This window comes from Antechinus flavipes, chromosome 6 (genome assembly GCF_016432865.1).
Source record: "Antechinus flavipes isolate AdamAnt ecotype Samford, QLD, Australia chromosome 6, AdamAnt_v2, whole genome shotgun sequence".
NCBI classification, from domain to species: Eukaryota; Metazoa; Chordata; class Mammalia; order Dasyuromorphia; family Dasyuridae; genus Antechinus; species Antechinus flavipes.
This window is the reverse complement of record NC_067403.1, coordinates 20217824-20230068: the sequence shown is the minus strand read 5'-3', so window position 1 is coordinate 20230068 and position 12245 is coordinate 20217824.

Genomic DNA, 12245 nt, shown 5'->3' with positions numbered 1-12245 from the left:
TGTTCCCAACTTAGCCCAGTATTGCAGAGCTGACATTCAATTTTGCAAAATCTATATTGCTTTTAAATGTGTGGAAGTGAAGGCTACCTGTACCTGACTCTTGGTAGAGGCATCAACTTGAAGGGAGAAAGACAACAGGGATAGTCAGTGAGTCACAAGGTCAGTTTGGCAAATTCTATTTCAACAAAGATAATTCAGAGCTAGAATATAAGGAATCCATAAAGCTCATTGCAGTTTTTTGTTTTGGCAGCTAATACATGGCTTTTAGTGTGATCGTTTTAATTTGAAATTTCCTCTCCACATTATATTTTGTGTTGTTGCAAAATGTGCTGAAGGAAAACAGAATAAAATGGAAACTAAAAATATGAGTCAATATGCAATCATAATTTATAAACCGAGTGCATCCTAATTCCTTTGTAATCCTATAAACATGGATTTTAGACTATTGACAACTAGACCCCAGAGGTGAAATGGGAAGATGATGCAAAATTAACTTCCTCTGAAAGTGCACATCCACATCCCGCTGAAGTCATTGAAAATCCCTTGCTGTATTTGTAAAAGCTGGGCCAGCTTGCCTGGAGCTCATTTTGCAGTGTTCTTCTCTTGGGGATGACCATATATACGACTTGGGTTCCATTCTGGAACGTTAACTTTGCTTTGTTAGAATTTCTTGGAAGACATATTTATAATGCAACCATTATGTATATTTTTTTATTACTAATGCTTGTATTTAAGAATATAAAGATAGCTTTATACTTTGAAATAGCGTCTGTTAAAGTCTTACCCTGATATCTCGTCGAGGCTTGGAGAAGATCCTGGCTCCTTGGAACTTCTGCCAACAGAGCCCCAGCTGGGCCAGGCTGGGCCAGGCTGAAAAGGTGTTGAGTCAGGGATCTGCCGAACTATGTGTTTTGTCTTCTAGGTTCCGACTTAAACTAGGTTTGTAACTAAGTAATTGCTAATAAAATGATAAATGTTTTAGCCACCACATCTCTTTAAACTATTGTTTACTGGATTCTGAATGTGTATTAGATATTGGAAAAAAGAATATAACTAAAAATAATGAAAAGGGTTATTCTATTAGGGGGTGAGAGATTAGGGAAACCTGAGCGAATCCTCACAGTGCATTCTGTCATGAGCTCTCAAGAAATGGCTCATATTCAGTGTGGGACAGAGTGTGTGGCAGAATTGGGGTGTGTTGTGCCTCAGAGAAAGAACTCAGCCAAAAAAAAAAGTGTGTGTGTGTGTGTGTGTGTGTGTGTGTGTGTACACTGAGTATGTGTACCATGTGTGTACAGTGTAAATTGTGTGTATATTATTTGTATTGTGTATGTATATTGTGTGTATACTCTGTGGGTGTAGAATGTATATGCTACGTGTGTACAATGTAAATTGTGTGTGTGTACAATGCACATATGTATGTGTAGTATGTATGTGGTCTGTGTATAGAATATATATATATTGTGTGTACAGTGCATGTATTATGTATATAGTGCATGTACTGTATGTATGTACAATATATGTACTTTGTATGTGTATAGTATATATACAGTGTATGTATTATGTATAGTGTATATGTGCTGTGTGTATATAATGTATATACTGTGTGTCGAGTATATATATTGTGTGTATACAGTATATGTACTTTGTGTATGTAGATTGTATATACAGTATGTGTGCATGTGTGTTTGTGTACAAGGGAAAAATCCCTTTATTGATGCAGATGACAGTGCTGTTTGTCACTTGAAATGTTAGAGAGCTGGCTAACACTTTTCTTTTATGCTCCATACCTGGACTTCTTTGATGGGGAGAAAACTTTTCTTCCTCCCTCCCTCCTTCCCTCCTGTAATGTTCTCAATTGGGTTTCTGGAGGTCTCTGGGGCAGCCTTCTTTTCAGTTGATTAATCACCACAAGAATAGCCAGATGTTAAAGTCCAAATCCTTTATTGTCTCCTTCACAGTCTAGTTTCCTTGCCTGGGGCTGGGCAGCTTTCTGGAGAGCCTTTCAGGCCAGCTTTGGTCTCAGTGGGGAAAGTGCAGGAGGTCAACCACCATGGTGGTGTGAGATGAAGTGAATGAATCTGGTTCTGAGTCACACTCTGGCTGTTTGTCCCAGCTTATCTGCTCTATTATAATTGGATCATTTACAGTATACTGAGTATAAATCAATCATTATATCACTAGGGAACCATTATTTGTTTTAAGATTAAATCAATCATACTGAACTATTAATCACCATGCTAAACTAGATAATCACTGTATTATCAATTCCACTTAGCACCTTGTATGAATCCTTGTTTTAAGTACAGAGTTTTGACCCATAACACTTTTCTTCCTTCCTTCCCTTCCTACCTCCCTTCCTTATTTTCTTTCTTTCTCCCTCCCTCTCTCCTTTCCTTTTTTCCTTGTTCTTTTTGTACTTTTCCCCTAATTTGTCTCTTTTGATTTAAAAATCTTTAAATTATTACTTTTTAAAATTCTATGAATTCTCTTTAGACAGGTTTTATAAGCCTTTTAATAAAGCTTTTTATTCTTCAATATCCTCCTCTGAAGATGAATCCTAGTCTTTTCTATGTGCATAATGATTTTCTAAGGTTGGGTTCTTTCTCTTTTGCCTGCTCATTAAAAAAATATATTTACAACAATTTGTTGGTGTAATCAACTATAGTTCTGGGCTATGGGGCACAGTGCCTCTTGTATCAGGTCCTCCTTTAGTTCTCCCCTCTAATCTTTAATTCCAAATCAAGATGTCCCCGTCCTCTAAGTGCCCACAGCCATCAGTGTCCCTGGCTCTCCTTTTTGGCACTCACCTTTCACGTTCTAGTTTCTTCTTGCTCAGGACCACCTTTGGGCAGCACAGGTAGGTCTCAGGTTCCTTATTAGTAGAAGTTCCTTCAATCTTCCTCAATTTAGATGCTCAACTTCCTACTCTGTCTGGGAGGTGAAAGTTCCTGTGACTATCTCTTAACCCAGCTAGTCAAGGCTTATTACCTATAGTTAAAAGAGAACTAGCCTGAAAGTGTTTATACTTTGCAGGGGCCAAGTCTGTCCTGGTATCTTTCTTTGAATTGCCCTAGGAAGACTACTATTCTGCCCCAACTCATTTGTTTCAATCACTTTACATGTATTTTGTCTTGTTTGTGATGGATATCTGAAGAGCTTGGAATGTTCTGACTTCTCCATCTTCCCAGAATCCTCTCCTTTTTAAAATCCCTTTCTTTCTTTTCATGATTTCATCATCAACAAGGGCAACGGATTGCTTCTGATATAAATCTCTTACATAACACAAACTGGACTGAATCCAGTTCCTTATTCCAAGTTTCAACTTCAGCTCCAAAGACATATTAACTGTGTTATATAGGTGAAATCACATAACCTCTCTGTTTCTTCAGTTCATAATAATAATCACTCATAATAATAATAATAATAATAATAATAATAATATAATGATTATATAATTATATTATAAATAACAATAACACCCACTTCCCACAGCTATTATGAGATTAATTTGAAATAACATTTATATTACATTGTATTACATTTAGCACAGTATGTATTAACATAGAATAGGCCCTTAATAACTTCCCATTCTTCATTCTATCCCGCCTTAATGGATGCTTTATTTAATAAAGATAATTAGACTTCAAAAATGCTGAGAAGCAAACATATAATTGTAATAATAATTTGAAAAGGAATTAAAATTAGGGTTTAAGCCCTAAAACTATTAAAATTCAATTCATTATTCACTAATAATAATCCAAGCCTTATCAGAAATTCCAAATATGAAACATATTTTTCAGATTCAAGTCATACCCACAATTTAAGCAAATAAAGAGAAAACTACAAAAGGAGAAAGCACAAAAGAAAGTAATATTTTAAAGGTTCAGTTAAATTTTTCTTTGGGCAGTAGGTACCATAGTATATAGAGTACCAGGAAGACCTTGAGCATGCAAGGAGAATGTCTTCAGACTCTTATACATCACTTAAACCTATATGTTTCAGTTTCCTTTATATACAAAACGATTTGGAGAAGAAAATGGCAAACTGCCTCAGTACCTTTGCCAAGAACCCCAACAGATGCCACAAAGTGTTGGAGATAACTTAAACAATTGACAAACAATAAAGTTTTCTTGATGGGCAGTAAAATTCAGAATCAAGGAAAATATCCCATCAATGACTACTTTTTTGATTTGTTTAATTGAGACAATTGAAAGGCTTTGAAATGAACACGTTATTAAGCTTGGCTGTTTGCCTGCTAATGAAAAAGAGCCATTCCTTAAGAATTTCTAGTTGTCCTCTCATTGACATTTTTCTTTTGCCTTGTTATGCTGTGTTTACATTTATCATGTTAGGCAGAGTTCTTTATTTAATTTTTAAAAGTGTTGACATACAGATACCAGATTAGGAATTAAAGAATTATAGAAGATGTCAAGCAAATAAAATCTCTCTGGTTTTATTATCTACTTTTGAGAAAGGAAGCTTGAACATAAGGAAAACCAATGAAAATCTTTGGGATTTTCTCACTCACTTGGGAGACTCTGTTTTGGGCAGAAAAAAAGGCGCATACTTCTTTGAATAGTGAAAAATAAAAGCAACAAAATGGAAAAAATACCCTATAGTCTTTTGCTAATGGTAACACTCACATAAATAGCTTATCACAAATTCTTTCCACTTCATACATAAAATGAAAAATTCAGACTATGTCTTCTTTAAGAACTCTAATTTTAGGTTTTTAAGATGAAAAGTATCTCTAACTTTTAATATGTATTTTATATTTTCCATTTTATTCATTTCTTCCATTTGAATCTTGGTGATGGAAACAACTGGCTGCCATTCAGTCCCTAATGTTTTTCTTTACGATCTGACTAAAGGGAGAGATAACTCCCAAAATGTCATTGGCATCTTATGAGTAAAGAAAACAAATGTAACTAATGAATTTGGGTAATAAATCCAGATTATCTTTATAGATCTATTTCACAATACTGTCTCCTTTTCCTTCTTCCACTAAATTAAAATTACCTAAATGCTATTGAGATTACACCACTTACTATCTTCCCCTTCTTTGACTTTGCAGAGGTTCTCTTCCAAGCTTGGAAGGCTTTGCCTTCTCAACGTTACCTTTCCAGTCCCTGGGTCTCCCCAAGACAAAGCTTTATTTTTTGTTTTCCATCCCTTCCCTAAATAGAAAGCAAGTTTCTTGAGGGGAATGTTATTTCTTTCCAAATTTATTTAGTATTTTATTTGTTCCCAGTTACATGACCTACTTTAACAAAGACTTAAACATTGCGTAATCGACTGGAAAATAATTCTGACTTTAAAAAGTTTCTATGATGACAAAGGAATATCAAGACCCACAATCAGAAGATAACCAAGTCAAAACCTCTACATTCAAAACCTCCAAGAAAAATATCAATTGTTCTTAGGCCATGGAAGAGAACAAATGGGATTTTTAAAATCAAGTAAGAGAGGTAGAAGAAAAACTGGGAAGAAAACTGAGACTAGTAAAACAGGAAATACAAAAAGCTAATGAGGAGAAGAATTCCTTAAAAAAGCAAAATTTACCACATGGGAAAGGAGGTACAAAAACTCACAGAGGAAAATAATTTCTTAAAAATTAAAATTGAGCAAATGTACACTAATGACTTTATGAGAAATGAAGAATCAATAAAATGAAACCAAAACATGAAAAAAAAATAGCATAGTTGAATCAGGTCACAACTCCACCAACAATGTATTAATGTGTCATTTTCCCAACATCTCCTCCTCTTTCTGTCCTAGTAACCAATCAATAGGTATGAGCCAGTAGCTCAGAATTGATTTAATTTGAATATCTCCAATCAGTAGTGAGTAAAAGCATTTTTTCATATAGCTATAGTTTTAATCACTTCATCTATAAACTGTTTATATCATTTGATCATTTATCAACTAGGAGGAGTTCTTATTTTTATAAATTTGACCCAGTTCTCCAAATATTTAAGAATAGAACTTTTATCAGGGAATCTCCCTTTATTTTTTTTTCTCTAAGGTTACTATTGGTAACTGAATTTCCCTCTAATTTCTTTCTCCAATTTATTCTATTCTCCTTACTTTCTTCTTATTCTTATTATTCCTTTCAACTTGTCCTTCTCAAAAGTGTTGCTGTATGACTACTCTTTCCCCCAGTCTGCCATTCTGTCTTTCTATAACCACCTCTCTTCTCTTGTCCCCTGATACTCCTACTATAAGGAATTTCCCATTGATGTCTATGTCCAATTGAGTATGTAAGCTCTTCTTTGAGCCTATTCTGATCAGAGTAAGGTTCACTCATTTCCCTGCACTTTCTCCCTTTTATCCTCCATTGTAAAAACTTCTTCATACTTTTTTATGCAAGATAATTTACTTCATTCTATTTCTCCCTTTCCTTTTCCCCAATACATTCTTCTTTAACCCCTTAATTTTATTTTTTTTAGATATTTAACTCACATCTGTGCTGTCTGTTTATATATACTCCTAACTACTCTAACAATCTTCCCATGTGAAAATGTAAACAGTTTAACCTCATTAAGTGCCTATTATTTCCCTTCCCTGTTTACCTTTTGTACGTCTCTTGAATCTTATAGTAATATTTTCTTTTCACCTCTGATTTTTTTCAGCAAGAATGCTTAAAAGTCCTTTATTTCAATGAATATCCACTTTCCCTCTGAAGGATTATATTCAGGTTTGTTGGGTACTTGATTCTTGGTGTAATCCTAGCTCCTTTGCCCTTTAGAATATCATATTCTAAGCCCTTCAGTTCTTTAATATAGAATCTGCAAAAATACTTGTATTATCCTGATTGTAATTGTAAGATACTAGAGTTATTTATTTCTGGCTTCTTGCTTTTCTCTTTGACCAGCAAATTCTAGAATTTGGCTATAATATTCTAGTGAATTTTCATTTTGAGATCTCTTTCAGAATTTGATCAGTGAATTTTTCCTTTTCTATTTTACCCTTTTGTTCTAGAATATCAGGGTAGTTTTCCTTGGTAATTTTTTGAAAATGATGTGTAAGGTCTCTAATTTCTTTTCTTTTTTTGGGGGGGGTAGTTTAATATTTTTTAAAATTATCTCTCCTGAATCTATTTTACAGGTCAGTCTTTTTTTTTCCAGTAATATATTCTACATTGTCTTCTTTTTTCCCCTTTCATTTGTTCCCTAAACATTTGTTTTATGTCTCTTGATTTCTTGTAAAGTCATTAGCTTCCACTTGCTCAATTCTAATTTTTAAAGAACCATTTTCTTTAGTGAGTTTTTGTACCATCTTTTAGTGTGTTAATGTCCTGGGAATGCCAACTGGGACCGCAACCCAGATCTGAGTATGGGCAAAGTAACAGAATCCTACCTCAGTGCTAGCAAAGAGAGTGCTAGCAAAAGTAATCAGTTATTCACCACCTCTTAAACCCCCTTAATTTTGTGGGCTCCAAAAGCCACTGCTGATGCTCCTGATTTAGTGGCTTCCAAGTCTTGACCCTATTTTCCTGGCTGGAGCTGTTTTGGCATGACTTGCACTGGACTGTGCTCTACTCTCACCCTAGTCTGACAAATCTTTCTTGTTGATCTTCCAAGTTGCCTGGGATAGATTATTATTTTGTTTTGTAATTCTCTGGGTTCTGCAAATCTAAAATTTGTTAAAAAGTTATTATTTAAAGGTATTTGGAGGGGTTTGAAGGAGAGCTCAGGTGAGTCCCTGTTTTTATTCTTCCATCTTGGCTCTACCCTCAACAATTTTTTAAAATAATAAATTTGTCTTTGTATCACAAATGCTTAATGTCCACCACATAGGTAGGGGTGTAATAAATGTTTGTTGAATATGCAAGACAAATATAACTAAAGATTTTTTTAATAATTCAGAAGGCAATTTCTGAGGCTCTTAGAGTTCTCCTGAGACAGCATCAAGAACAAAATACAGCAGGGTATGGATAAAAACAAAATGCTCAGTAATTTCCCACAAAATCCATTTTTTTATGTAGATATTAAAAAAAACAGAGAAATTAATTCTGCTAATTGTTATTCCACAGGTAGTAGAACACAATATTCATCATAGATTTGTTTGCTTATATTTGTCACATTGCAAAATAGCAGTTATTCAGTAAATGCAGTGCAACACATCTCTAATATCAATGAATGCCTAATATATTAGGGAATTCTATGATGACAATTCCTACCTAATAATATTCCATATACAAAAGTTTTAGGACTTGGCAGCCTATTTTAAAAGTATAAAACAATTCAGAATATGATCCAAACTATTTAACACAAATATTGCATCATCTGATTTTTACAAACCATTAGGAATTTCATTTCTTTACATTATTGTTTCTATTTATAAGAAATGTTCTATAAGCCTGTCTCACATCGAATTAAATTATAAATGATTTCCTAATTATTTGTTATTAAATCTGTTTCTTCCATGTGTTACATTGATTAACTTTATCATTCTTCACAAACAGGGGGATTTTTAATGATTTATAAATTATTTCAGTACTGCTTACTGTCAAAGTTGAAATTAGTAATTAGGAGAAATTAATGGTTTTCTACTTAGTGGAAATTTTAGTAAAAATTGTTTACTGAACTGTTATTGTCTTCCCACAGCTTGTTAAAAGCATTTACAATAAATTCTGGACTTAGTTAATTTTTCAATTCAGTAAAAATTGAATGAAAAATGCAATCAGTACACTAACATGGAGATAATGGATAGAATGTGGGAAATGATGATTATGCTAATACATTTTCTTCTTGAAGACCATTTCATGTTTACTTTGGTTTTAACAAGTTGATTTTTCCACATCACTGCTCTGGGGTCTTTTGCCTTTTGCTAGGAAGGTAAATGCTTTAGTTGGCCAGAAATGATGTCACATTGATTTTCCTTTGCTACATCCACTACTAATTAAGTGTGTGAGAAACTTGATTCTTTCTGTTCCTGCAGTTCTGTTCTTTTGAGAAAGTTATATAACATAAGTCCAAAAGTTACCTGAAATGTACTGCACAATTACATAATGGAGAGGTAACTCTAAATTATCTGAAGGTAGACCATCTGCAAATTGAGCATACAGGTATATGGATATATAGAAGATCTTGTATTAAGGAAGTAATGTATTTAAAGTATATTGAGTATTCATGCATGTGAGGTGTGAGGATTTTCTGAGCTCTTTTTAAGGATGCTCATCTATCTCCGGTGTCCATCTCTCATCCATGACTCTTAAAAAGCTGTAACTTGTACAGGGATCACAGCCTGATAAAATTTACCTAGGTAGATGGGCTAAACCAGATTGAGAACAGCTGATAGACCTCAAACCCATTTGTGAGTTAGGGAGATGTCTCCCTCAGCATGTAAAGACTTTCGGTGGAAGGGGCACATGAGAATAATTTATTCCAGTGGTCATGAAAGCTGCTAAAAGCACATGTGGTAGCCTGTTCAGACATTTAAGATGCTAAGGTCTTATATAGCATCCAAGATCATCACCAGAAAATCACTTTTGTCTTGTCACTAGACTTCCATGACTCTGGAAAAGAGTGAGACTGACGACTTTGTGCAATGCTGTGTCACAAACATAAGTCACATACAATTAAGACATCATCTTATTGTCCTCTTTAAAAACAAAGAGTGAATGAAGATTACCATATGTGATGTGTATGACAAAGGCAGGCCATTCAGTGTTGAGGCAGCTGTCTAAAGGCTATAATTAATAGATCAGTTGTCATTTATGGTGCGAGATTTTGAATGACAATGATAACAAGAACAAGAACAATTATAGCAATATAGATAACCTTGTGCTTCCAGATTCAAATTAGAATATATAAAAATTTAGGAACCATAATGTCCTATTAATTATTAATCATTTCTTTTTGCCCTTTCATATAATCTCTAACCAAGAAGAAGACTTTTAAAATAAAATATTTTGTTAACTCACAAAATTCAGAGAAAAGATGATGAAGCTTTCAGCCATTCAGTTTAGGTAACAGCTCTTCATGGTCAGTGCATATGTAAATATGAAAAGTGAAGATTTCTATAAGAAGGCAAGATCAATTCTATATAGCTTTCTGGTTCTTTAGGAATTAGAACTTTTCAGTTTCCTTTTTTTAAATTATTACTAAAGCACTGTGTTTTCTTAAACAGCAATATAAGTCAAGGTACATTTAAAAGAAAAATAGTAAGTTTTAAATTATCTGATTCTCTTATGAGTACATATAACCGATCAATGGCATGGCCATTAATTATGTTATTGTTAAAAGTTTTTCTCTTGAGCAAATTAAATATATGGTCTCATATAAAAATAATGGATATTCCATGGTTTTATTTGTAAATGAATCAACTATTATCAGGGATAAGGACTAGACCTGTAAATTCACTGATAGCAATAATTTCTAAAGCAGTAAATTGTCTTCTGCAACATATAGTATTTGAATATTGCTGAGAGCTCACTGAAAGATTCAGTAATTGCTTAGGGTCTCAGAAACAGCATGCTTTACAGGTCAGACTAGAACCCAAATATTAATAGTTCTGAGACCAGCTCTCTACCAACTCCATCACAAAACTTTTCAGCAGTTATGGTTGTTTCTGCTTTATTCACATTCAAACATCTCCTTTTTGCATCCAATCAGGCAAAGCTCTAGCCTATACTGACTTTGAAAATGATACATTGCACTATTATTCTCTATTCTTTATTAATCATTTTTTATAAACAAAAATCACCTTCTGAAAGCCAAAAAGAGAAATATTGGCTGGTGAATGAACTTACATTCTCATTTAATTAGATTTAAATAATTCTTAAGTAGTGCTTATATTTCATAGTTCTGGACCATCATATTCTCATAAATATCCATATAAGTTCTTTTGGATGGGGGAAGTAAGGAAGTAAGTGAAGTATTAAAAACTGTTGCTAGTTTATTTATATTTGCTTGTACAGATTAATCATTCACAGTTTTTTTTTCTGAAAAATGTGATTTTGCTATTGAAAGTTATATTACACTTGAGATAATCAGGATATTGTAATGTTCAACTCTTGACAGTCAGTGTATAATATTAATATGAAAAAATGCTCTTTTGAGAGAGTTTCATGTTTTCTTATGGAAATGAATTTGACATGTTTTTAATTATTATTTTCAATCTCATTAATTAGATTGGTTGGCTGGTCAGTTGTCTATTGTTCTCAAAGAAGACCAAAATGATATCAATGTGTTAAGAGTTGTTAATATGTCCGAATGTGGCTGATCAGACCAACATAAGCCTGCCACACTTTGTATACAAATAACTCTTATGAGTATTTGTGATGGATTCTCTAACTTTGTATATCTCATGTTCCTTCTGAGCTAATTCAATTCTGCTTTGTTCATTTAGCACAGTGCTTTCTCTGATAGGGCATGCCATGCCTTGCCAAAAATAATCTAAAAAATAGTATATATTAAAAAGGAGATTAATTTTGAATGACATTATCTCAATAAGCTTTTAGGGAAATGGGGGAATATTGGGAAAACTGAGAATGACAGTTACACTTTTCTATAATAGCTTTCTTGCTTCCACTGGCAGAGAAGGAATCAGGCTTAGTAGACAATGGGATTTGATGATTGTGTGATAAAAGCTTTGATCACAATATCTCCTCAGGTACCAAGTCAAGTGTTCCCTAAATAATTAGATATTCAAGGTAATTTTTTTAAATAAATGAAAAAATGAATGAATTGTGATTATTTATATGTATTGTTCATAAGAAAGCATTCTTTCTGACTTACTTAATTGACTACTAGTTTAATTTATAGCACTTCCAATCAAAATTGTTGGTATCTTATTTACTGGATATTCATATACCTCATTTGGTCACCTGTAAATTAATTTTTGTTTCCAGATTTTAGTAAGACATCCATTTTGAGTAGATATCATCCAAGTGGAGCTTTTAGAAAGCCATTCATCAGTGTGACTAAAATGGAGGAGTAGTTTGAAGGTGGAAAATGAGGAAAGTTTCCCTTTATTTCAGCTAGCTTTGTACTCAGAGCACTTCAAAAGTATGTGATATAATACAGGTCCTACTAAATAGAAAGAAATGCATGAAAGTTAAAGTCTAGATCCCAAACACCCCAGGAAAAATTAGAGCATGACAAGGAAGAAAAATGATTTGATAGAATCAATTAAAACTGGTATTTCCACTCAGTAGCAAAGAAAAGATTCACCATCCTCTCCCTTATAGTGATCTCAGAAGATTGTATGATCTTTTAAGTGGAATATGAAATGAA